The sequence below is a fragment of the Balaenoptera borealis genome (genome assembly GCF_965194805.1).
Source record: "Balaenoptera borealis genome assembly, chromosome: X".
NCBI lineage: Eukaryota > Metazoa > Chordata > Mammalia > Artiodactyla > Balaenopteridae > Balaenoptera > Balaenoptera borealis.
Window position 1 is genome coordinate 26569334 of NC_138881.1, and position 12369 is coordinate 26581702.

Below are 12369 nucleotides of genomic sequence, written 5' to 3' on the forward strand. Positions count from 1 at the left end.
GTTGAGCATCTTTGCATTTGTTTATTGGCCATTCACATATCTTCTTTAATGGAGTGTTTGTTAAAATATTTTGCTTGTTTCTTTATTGAGTAGTTTGTCTTTTTATTGTTGAGCTACAAGTGTTCTTTATATATTCTGGATACAAGACCTTTATCAGATACATGTTTTGCACATATTTTCTCCCAGTCTGTGTCCTGTCTTTTGAAGTACAGAAGTTTTTGTTTTTGTTGTTTTTTGATTAATCCTGTTATTACTTTTTTCTTTATAGTACATATTTCTTTGTCTTGTCCAAGAAATATTTGATAACCCAAGGTTACAAAGATTCTCTCTTGTGTTTTCCTATAGAGGATTCATTGTTTAAGCTCTTATTCTTGGACTCAGGATGCATTTTAAGTTTAGTGAGCATAATTTTAAAAATTGCTTTCCGCATTCATTACTTTTGCACCTTTGTCAAAAATTAACTTACCGTTTATGAGTGAGTCTGTTTCTGTACTATCTATTTTGCTGCACTGATCTATGTGTTTATCCTTATGTCAATACCACATTGTTTGATACATAGCTGTATCAAATACATGTACACAAGTACTCCAATTTTGTCGTCTTTTACAAAAACATTTTGGCTGTTTTAGGTCTTACGCATTTCAATATAAATTTTATAATTGTTGGTTAATTTCTCTAAAAATCTTGCCGTGATTTTAATAGGATTGCACTGAATTTAGAGATCACATGGAGAGAATTGACACCTTACCAATATTGAATGTTCTGATCCACGAACATAATATATACCTCTAATTTGATCTACTTTAATTTCTATCTGCAATACTTAGCAATTTTCAATGTACATCTTTCACATATTTTATAAAATGTATCCTTAAGTGTTTCATGTTTTTGATGCTATTGTAAATAGTATTTTTTTTAAAGGTTTTTTTTTTTAATTAATTATTTTTGGCTGTGTGGGGTCTTCGTTTCTGTGCATAGGCTTTCTCTAGTTGCGGCGAGCGGGGGCCACTCCTCATCGCGGTGCGCGGGCCTCTCATTGTCCTGGCTTCTCTTGTTGTGGAGCACAGGCTCTAGCGCAGGCTCAGTAGTTGTGGCTCACGGGCTTAGCCACCCCGCGGCATGTGGGATCCTCCCAGACCAGGGCTCGAACCGGTGTCCCCTGCATTGGCAGGCAGATTCTTAACCACTGCGCCACCAGGGAAGCCCCATGTAAATAGTATTTTAACATTTTACTTTTCAACTGTACATTAATAATTCATAAATATACATTTGATTTTTGTATGTTGACCTTTTGTCCTTGTGGCTTTGCTAAACTCACCTAATCAATTTTTTGGTAGATTCCTAGGGATAGTCTTTGTAGATAGTTGTGAAATCTAACAATAAAAGCAGTTATACTTCTTCCTTTCCAATCTGTATGTCTTTTTTTTCCCTTTGCCTTATTGTGCTAGCTAGAATTTCCAGTTAATGTTGAATTGAAAAGGTGAGAACAGATACTCTTGACTTGTTTCTAATTGTAGAGGGAAAGAATTCAGTATTCACTATTAAGTGTAACGTTAGCTATGTTTGTAGACCCCCTTCATTAGGTTGAGGAATTTACGTTGTATTTTTAAATTAATGAAAGCTTTGTCATGAATAAGTGTTGAATTTTGTGAAACGATTTTTCATATGGTATACATTTTAGTCTGTTACTATGGTAAAATACATTGGTTTTTGAATGTTGAAACAACTGCATTCTTGGGAGAGAGCCTACTTGGTCATGATATAGTACCTACTTTATATGTTGTACAAATTGATTTGCCAATTTATATTAGGGATATTACATTTATGTTTAGGAACAATATTGGCCTATAGTTCCCTTTTCTTGTAACATCTTTGTCAGGTGTTAATATCATGGCAATTCTAGTGTCAAGTAGTGAGATGCCCCTGCCTCTCCTCCTCGTGCTTCGCCTTCATTGTTTTGTAGAGTTCATTAGTGAAGCCATGTGAAACTAGAGTTTTCTTGCAGAAAGGTTTTTAACTAAAAAGTCAATTTTAATACATATAGGGTTATTCAGGTTGTCTATTTCTTCTTGAGTGAGAGATGGTAGTTTGTGCCATTGGAGGAATTTTGTCCAGTTCATCTAAGTTGTCAAGTTTATTGAAATAGAGTTGTTCAAATATTCCCATTATTGTTTAATGTCTGAAGCATATGTCTTCTGGCAATATGATCTCTTAGCTTTTTCTTTTGTCTCAAAAAAAATCTTTATTTCACTTTCATTTTTGAAAGATGCTTCAACTGTGCATAGAATTTTAGGTTGCCGTGGGGGGGGGTTTGTTGTTTATTTTTCCATTAAGTACTTTAAAGATACCATTATGTCTTATTTGCATATTTTCTGATGAGAAATCTGCTGACATTCTTACCTATGACTGCTGAGCATACTGCTTTTCTTTTCTCTGAATGACTTCAAGACTTTTTGTTTTCTCTTTTTAGTTTGACTGTGATATGCTTAGGTTGTTTTCTTTGCATTTATTAAGCTTGGGATTTTCTGAGCTTCTTGGATCTGTGTTTGTTGTCTTTTTTTTTTTTTTTTTGGCCATGCCACATGGCATGTGGGATCTTAGTTCCCCAACCAGGGATTGAACCTGCGCCCTCTGAAGTGGAAATGTGGAGTCCTAACCACTGAACCTCCAAGGAAGTCCTTGTGGTTTGTTGTCTTTTATTCAATTTTTGAAAATAATCAGTCATTATATGTTCAAATGTTTCTAATGCTCTTTTCTCCCTCTTTTTTGGTGGGGAACTCCAATTACATGTATATTAGACTGATGGTTTCCCACAGCTTTTGGATGTACTATACTTGTTTCCTTCCATTTTTTCTCCTTCTGCTTCAATTAGTTACTTTATTTCTTTCAATTTTTAAAATTAAACTTTTTATTTGGGAACACCTATAGAAAAGTTATAAATATAGTGCAGAGAGTTCCCATATATATGTCACCCAGCTTCCCCTAATGTTAACCAATGGTACATTTGTCAAAACTAAAATATTAACATTGGGACTATTAGCTAAACACCACCATTTTTTCTACTAATGTCCTTTTCATGTTCCAGGATCTAATCTAGGATACCATATTACATTAGTCATCATGTCTTTTTAGTCTCCTCAAGTCTGTAATAGTTTCTTAGTCTTTCCTTGTTTTTCATTATCTGTACATTTTTGAAGAATATTGGTTGAGAATATTGTAGAATATCCCTCAATTTGGGTTTGTCTGAAATTTTCTCCTGCTTAGAGTGGGTTATGGGTTTGGGGGAAGAATACCACAGAGAGGAAGTGCTCTTCTCATCACATCATATCAGGGGGTACATGCTATCCACATGACTTACCGCTGGTGATGTTGACCTTGATCACTTGGTTGAGGTGGGGTCTGCCAGCTTTCTCCCCTTCGTACGTTCTTTGGAAGCAACTCACTAATTCCTTCAGTGGGCCACTGCTCCTGTTTTGTGTTTAGTGTGATACCTGGAGTGCTATAGAGTTTCTCTTATTGTTTCTCCTCCACCCTTAGCTTTCAGCTAGCTCCGCATGCTTATGACACAGAAGGATGTTTTTCTGTGTACTGTTGCCCCTCTCCACAGTGGTAGGCTATTACTTAGTGCGAGACTTGTGGATATAAGGGGAATTTTTCTTTCTCCTGCTATAGCCTCTGCCTTAAGTCTTAAGCATGCCCTGTGTAACTCTGCCTCAAAGGTGGATCTACCTGTGTTTTAGCCCTCCCCCAGTGGCAGACCATCTCTTTCTTGACTCTGAGGATTGAGCAGTGAATAAAACACAGAATGAATTTCATAAAGCTACGTCTACAACAACTGGTAGAAAACTGATAAACACAAACATGCTGATTACTTGGCTTCAGGTGGATGAAGAACCCAGCTAATTTTACCCAATTTGGCCAGTTTGAGTCATTATTTTGTTTATTCAGGCAAATTGTTAGTTTTCCCAATCACTAAAAGGATTTCTTGCCTTTTTATTTACTCAAGGGGAAGACACTTTTCCCAAGTAGAACTCATCAATTCCCTCGTTGTTAAGGTGGATGCCAATTCAATATTCAGATAACTTAACTCTGAAATATGTTTAATTATACTTAGGTGGGGAAATACCAATAACATTAAAATATTCCATTTGGAAATACGGTATCTGTATTTTTTCTGGATTTATTCTAGATCTTCTAAAAGCAGTGAGGACAGAGGTAATTACAAATCTAAAATGTGAAATAGTTTAGACTCAACACAGTGTTTAGTAAGTGAAAAGGGTGCTTCAAGTATAATTGCACGGATAGAAATCATGTATTTTAAGAAAACTCCTCTTTATGTATGTATGACATTGAAATTTTAAAGCTTGTTATGTACTATCAAATACTGGCACCCCAAATATCACCAATGCATCCTGTTGATAAGACAAATCTAAATGTATCACTTACCATGGTAAGGGAGATCACCACCTTGACAGAATTTGATCTTGTCTCAGAGAAGGACTAGGTTAGATTTTTGTTAAGCATTTGAAGTTTGGTTTAAGATGGTTTTTCAATGTGGAGGCTTACTTAGGATTAAGTGAGGATCATGGTATATTAGTTTAGGATTGGGGGCACAGCAAGGTGAGGGCACAAATTGTTAATTTCCATTAAAGAGTCGACAGACCTTTTGGGAAGTCCTGTAATGTAATGAGCAATATAATTATTTGCCTGGGCAAGAGTCTTCTAGAATAATAAAACTGTACTAATGTAGACAACTGAATGCCATGTCAGTGATTCTCCGTGAACCATGTGAGTGGTTCTCAACTGTGGCTGTTTTGCCTCCCAGGGGAATTTTGGCAAAGTCTGGAGACTTTACAGTTGTTACAAGGGGAGTTGGGGGTCTTGGTGCTACTGGCATCTGGTCAATAGCTGTCAGCCACGGATGCTGCTAAACATCCTACGATGCAGAGGACAACCTCCATGACAAAGAATTATCCAGCCCAATATGTTAATAATGGCCAGGTTGAGAAATCCTGGTGTGGGCAAGAGGTCTATAAAGGGCCAGATGGTAAAAAATTTTACGCTTTGGATCATACGATCTCTGTTGCAACTACTCAACTCTGTTACTGTGCAAAAGAGTCACAGATAAAACAGAAATAAATGGGCGTGACTTGTTGCAAACTCGATTTACAAAAACAAGCAAGGAGCAAGATTTGCCCCGGTGGGCTGTTGTTTGCTGATCCCTAATGGAGCCAGTAAGCTGTATGGGGATAGGAGGTTTCAGTTTTCAGTGTCTAAGTGTATGGTTTCTGGTCTCAGCAGTGTGCTTTGAATCTTCAATAGAAGAAGAAACATTTTCAAGTAAACATAGGTAAATAGCAAATAAATATGGAAAGTCACATGAAAACCGTAGACTTTCCAAAGAACACCGTGAACATTTCTATGGAGCTGATTTTCTGTGCTACACGAACTATACCAAAACAACAATCTGTTTGCTGAACCAGTAATTTCCCAGGATGAACTAATGAAACTAAAATTACTTTTTAGCTGGGTTTTATCTGTATTTTGAAGCTCATTTAAGTTAAAAAAATGGTAACATGAGACAAAAATAATTATTTCTTTTAAAACAAACAAAATATAACACTCAATGACAATGGCTTAAAAATTATCCCTTTAACACTTAGTACTCTTTTTTCTTCTTTTTCAGTTTTTTTGCTGCATTAATCACTTCCTGAGATTATATATATTTGTTTATTGTCATGCCCTCCCTGTGAGATCATGGTCATTGTATATTTCAGTCACAGCTGTATCCCCATCACCTAGAGGACCAGAATGAATAATTACACTGCTCATAGAGAACCATTACTATCATCATAGATAACACAGAGCACTTATGCGCCAGCTACTCTTCTAAGGACTTTACATGGATTAGCTAGTCTAATCACATACAACCCTGGGTAGAGGGTACTATTATTATTCACAGTTTAAGAGATGAGAATAATGAGGCATAGACAGGCTAAGTGACTTGTTTAGGCCCACAGAGCTAGCAGGTGACAGCTAAGATTTGAGTCCATGTAGTCTGACACCAGAATCCACGCTTTGAACTATTACACTATAGCTGATGCTCTCCTGCTGATATGTTGCATAAATACACATATATACATACATAGTTTGCATATTTCACAATTTCTCTGTTGTAAAGCAGGTTACACCCTTACCCTAGGTCTGCTGGCTCTGTCATTCTGCATTATCGTCATTCGTGACATTCAGGACCCAGGTCCTTAGAGGTCTATCTCTGTGAGGCATTGAGGTGCCTCATGGGAAACAGCAAATCCTAAGGAAAGAGAGAGTTGGAAAAATAAGCTTGTTCCACTATAGGTGTCCCTACTATTAGAGAGAAAGATGGTATTGGTCAGAGCACAACGTGTATTGCTTCCTGTGAATGGACATCTGAACCCTTCCTGTGAATGGATACCTGAACTCTCTAGTAGAGAGAGGCTTCCGTTGATAAAATCTCAAAGGGAAATTTTCTCACGGAAATCTCAGAGGCATCAGGAGCACAGGGAGCACTACTTGGCAATAAAGCGTGACACGAAGGTAGAGGCTGGGAAGGACCCCTGCTGCGCCAGCAGTGGGGGTTACACCTCAGCACTGCCTCGCACCGACAGTCACCAGCATTTCCCCGGGGCTGGGGGCATATAACCATGTGTGGCGCCCAGGCAACACAGCACAGGCAGTAAGGCGCGTGGCAGCAGGAGGGTGGTGGCAACGGTCACAGGGCAGCTGCAGCTGAGGGTGGGAAGGGCATTCTGGGAGGTCTCAGCAGCAGACATTACTGCAGGGAAAACATATTTCTGTGTTGCGATGGAGAAGGCCACATTGATGCGTATGAATACTCCGGAGATGTACTCCAGAAGGCCCCAAATGTGATTGGGTTAGGAGAAGGACAGAGCTAAAGGTCAAGTGCTTTTTATGGTAGCAGCTTAGAGTTACCCCGTTTTTCTCCTGATGACTGTGGAGCTTCAGAATAATGGCTTACAACTATTATAGAGCTAAAGCCAGTGTTATCTTCAAGAGTAAATGTGTGTGTATGTGTATGTGTGTATACTTGGTGGGGAGAGAAGGCAGATAGGCTGTATATCTGTATATTTAGGTCTAAATCATCTTCGGTCATACAAACTGAGTAAATTAACACCAATGCATTGGGTCTTTAATAAAAAACACAAAGGTCCTGGTTGTTCTCTGAATTACTAATGCCCTGAAACTGCCTGAAAGTCATTTGGACATGCTTGCTGATAATACTCTTGATGAGGAATAGAATTTATTTTTTGCTTGAGAGCTAATTAATGTAATCTTTAAAATATATAAATCCCATGGTGAGCCCAAATAATTATAATTGAAATGTGGACCTTGCCAAAACTGAGAAAATTAAAATGCAAACAAAATCTGTTAATATATCTAAATTAAAAAAAAAACAAAAAGGAAAGAAAACCAATTAACTTCTGGAAACAGGGTTTGGTATTTAGAATGAGGAGATTAAATTATGCGGATATCAAATTAACACTTGGAATGAAGATGGTGTTGCCCAGCTGCCTTTCAAAGCTTCACCTTGCACAGACTAAAGTTGCTAGGGAGCAGGGAAGTGAGCTGTTTAAAAGGCCACAGTTGTGTTCCCTAAGTGGTCCACACAGGGATCATAAAAATTCCTGATGGAATCTTTAGCAGCATGGAGGTAACTGGAAGGAAGGCATGGGGCTAGTAATTAAATCACCAATCTTTTCTGGGGAGATTATATGTAGATACACATATAGAGAGACATATATAAATAAATAGACGAGCTAAACATTAAAATATACAGGTATGTACATATATATTCACTTATACAATACCTAGTTAGTCATTTTGGTCATTTCAGCAAACAGCTGAGCAACTCCATCAGAAAAAAGAAAAACATTGGAGGTATGGGGCTTAGAGTACAGTTGTAGGGGCTTCCCTGGCGGTGCAGTGGTTAAGAATCCACCTGCCAGTGCAGGGGACACCGGTTCAAGCCCTGGTCCGGGAAGATCCCACATGCCGCAGAGCAACTAAGCCCGTGCACCACAGTTACTGAGCCCGCGTGCCACAACTACTGAAGCCCGTGCGCCTAGAGCCCGTACTCCGAAACAAAGAGAAGCCACCGCAACGAAGAGTAGCCCCCGCTCGCCACAACTAGAGAAAGCCCGCACGTAGCAACGAACACCCAATGCAGCCAAAAAATAAATAACTTTATAAAAAAAATACAACTGTAAAACTTTCAGAATATACATTATCATATGACACCTATACATCTGGTGCATTTCAGCAATTTAGTAGGACAAACAAAACGGCCAAATTAGTTTTTTTGTTTTGTTTTATACCTGAACTGACCAACCAGCTCAATCCAGGTCCTCTGGTAGTTCCATGTTATTACTACATTTAGGAAATCAGATAAATGTGTCTTTGGTTCTTAGGGATATTTCTATGTGTTTCTCACTTTTCAAGCAGCTGTTTTTAGCATTGTGTAGGTACTGTCACAGCCTCTCCCACTGCATTATTATAAGGAGTTCACGGTAGGAGTCATTTCTGTAGACACACTACCATAAAGAGGTTACGGTATATCAGTATGGATGGATCTGTTCTCACCTCATTAGCCAGCCAGACAGAAGTAATTTTGAATATCAGATCTGGACCCTGGGGGAACTCTTGTCCTTTTCTAAGACAAGCTGTAGAATGTGTACCCTGCTGCACACAACCTTGAGATGACCATTAAAAGTTCAGAACTCCATCATGGGTACCATCACCAAATGGCCATATTAATAAGACACCTGAGAGGGCAGAGATGAGAATGCTTTCAGAGACTTATAACTAGCACTGACAGGGACACAAGACCTTCATCTTATTGTGATTATTCTGGCTTCTTAGCCCAGAGGAAAGAAACCGAGTCAGAAAAACAAAAGGTTTGTGGAATTAGTTTGGTATCATTCTATCTATTCCCCAAGGGAACAGAAGAGTAGAGAATGGGGAAGAAAGCAGAGGGAGAATAATTTCTTACCAAGTACTGTATTTGAAAAGCAGATTGGTAAGATGAACAGTTAATGAACGCATCAGTTCATTTAGCAAATATATTTTCTTTCATTAATCATTTAGCAATATTAACTATTGTAGGCTTGGAGTTAACTAGGATGAGCTAAATCGGAGAAGGCCCCTGCTTCAATAGAACTGCAGCCTCGTGTGGCGTGCAGACCTTCATTGAATAGTTACTCTGATGATAAGCACAGGTCTATGGACATGCATTTGGAAGGAAGCAGATGAAGAATGGGTGTGAACAAAATAATATAGTGTTTGGAATATGGCTATGCTAAATCCTCTAAATTGGAATGATGGCCTACCTAAATCATTCTTTTATATAATCATATCTGCCAAAACCTTTGTAATAACCCCATCTCTAGTATTGTATCTGCAAAGCTCTTTTTACACTTAACAGCAAAACTGTCATTCTTTGCAACAATTTGGATTAGAATGGGAAACCCAGCGAGTATGGTACATCTCTTTAAGATATGCTACAACATAATTTTAGAGATGGATACTTTGTAAATTAATTATGCATACTTTGGCACTATTCATGCAAATAACCATAAAATTTTTAACTTTCAAAATTATTGTTAAAGATTTTTTCCCATAAAGTTTTCCTAATTTGATACCAATGGCATTTTTTACAGAACTAGAACAAAAAAATCTTAAAATTTGTATGGAGACATGGGGGACCCCGAATGGCCAGTGCAGTCTTGAGGGAGGGGGGCGGAGCTGGGGGAATCAGACTCCCTGACTTCAGACTGTACTGCAGGTCTGCAGTGATCAGGACAGTGTGGTGCTGGCTCGGGAACAGAAATATAGATCAGTGGAGCAGGATAGAAAGCCCAGAGATAAACCCACGCACCTATGGTCAACGAATCTATGACAAAGGAGGCAGGGATATACAATGGAGAAAAGACAGTCTCTTCAATAAGTGGTGCTGGGAAAACTGGACAGCTACATGTAAAAGAATGAAATTAGAACACTCCCTAACACCATACACAAAAATAAACTCAAAATGGATTCGAGACCTAAATGTAAGACTGGACGCTATAAAACTCTTAGAGGAAAACTTAGGAAGAACACTCTTTGACGTAAATCACAGCAAGATCTTTTTTGACCCACCTCCTAGAGTAATGGAAATAAAAACAAAAATAAACAAATGGGACCTAATGAAACTTCAAAGCTTTTGCACAGCAAAGGAAACTACAAACAAGACGAAAAGACAACCCTCAGAAAGGGAGAAAATATTTGCAAACGAATCAACGGACAAAGGATTAATCTCCAAAATATATAAACAGCTCATGCAGCTCAATATGAAAAAAACAAACAACCCTATCCAAAAATGGGCAGAAGGCCTAAATAGATATTTCTCCAAAGAAGACATACAGATGGCCAAGAAGCACATGAAAATCTGCTCAACATCACTAATTATTCGAGAAATGCAAATCAAAACTACAATGAGGTATCACCTCACACCAGTTAGAATGGGCATCATCAGAAAGTCTACAAACAACACATACTGGAGAGGGTGTGGAGAAAAGGGAACGCACTTGCCCTGTTGGTGGGAATGTAAATTGATATAGCCACTATGGAGAACACTATGGAGGTTTCTTAAAAAACTAAAAATAGTATTACCATAATGACCCAGCAATCCCACTCCTGGGCACATACCCAGAGAAAACCATAATTCAAAAAGACACATGCACCCCAATGTTCATTGCAGCACTATTTACAATAGCCAAGTCATGGAAGCAGCCTAAATGCCCATCAACAGATGACTGGATAAAGAAGTTGTGGTACATATATACAATGGAATATTACTCAGCCATAAAAAGTAACGAAATTGGGTCATTTTTAGAGACGTGGATGAATCTACAGACTGTCATACAGAGTGAAGTAAGTCAGAAAGAAAAACAAATATTGTATATTAATGCATATATGTGGAACCTAGAAAAATGGTACAGATGAACCGGTTTGCAGGGCAGAAATTGAGACACAGATGTAGAGAACAAACGTATGGCCACCAAGAGGGGAAAGTGGCCCAGGTATGGTGGTTGTGTGATGAATTGGGAGATTGGGATTGACATATATACACTAATATGTATAAAATGGATAACTAATAAGAACCTGCTGTATAAAAAAATAAATAAAATAAAATTCAAAAATAAAAAAAAAGAAAGAAAGTTTCCTTAATTTGATATCAGTCTAAAAGACCTTATTTTCTGGGCTAGAAATGAGGATATGGATGTTTGTGCAGCTGCTGATTATTATTTTGCAATTTTGCAGTTTGTGCAAAACTAATCTGTTTTGCGATGGAGCTGGTGTGGCAGGTAAAAAACAGTCCATGTGTTCATGTGTCCTGGAAAGATGAAAGAACTTTATTTATTTTACTTATTTCTGCTGGCTAGTGGAAATTTATCCTAATTCATTCACTTTCTTCCCTCTATCCTTATTCTTCTTTCAGGGTTCAGTCTAATTACAGGGAGATTATATACTGTCTATGCAAGTTGGCATCTTCTAAGTTGTCTTTATTCCCATCTGTTCATTGGTCCCCATGAGTCATAGCTAAGTCCCACTCCCAGCTGCAAGCCATCTTCAGTTTGGTTCTTTCTACACCACTGTGGATGCATGGAAATTATCTTCTTTGTTCTTTTCCACCTTTGGGCACAGTTACTCTGCGAGCTCTCAGTCCCATTGGCCTAGACACCCGGTGCAGATATTTCTAAATCTCTTTATGCTTGCCACCTCGCTACAGTGTTCTGGAAAAGGGAGTGCAGCTTCCCTCTGCTCTTGGATCTCAAATTTATCAGGATTTCCCTTCACACCCCACCTTCAAGATGAGGCTGAACTTGGTAGAAATGTAAGGCTCAAGTCTAACCTTTCTGAGTGATGCAACACTGACTATATTTAGTTGATGTTTTTCATAGAGGTTTCCCGCAATCCCATTAATCTGGAGTATCTTTTCTAGTCTTGGGGTGGATAGCTTTGCTCTGAACCATTATATAATCTTTCTGCCATGAATCCGCTTATTAAAAGTTCTCAGCTCCTTTTGCAACAACCATTTTTTGAGATATAGTTGCTCTGTTTTCTAGTTTCCTGAATGGGGCAAGGATCACCAAGGATCACAGATCACTGAATATGCTACTGAATTAATAGCATAAAGCCTTATGTTAATATATTTGTGGTGCTTTTTTTTTTTTTTTTTGAAGATTAGTGAGTGATTCAAACCTCAAGCAAAGCAACAAACAACAGTTTTGTCTGGGTCTTGAAAGAATCTTAGTGTTCTGGAAAGAGAGA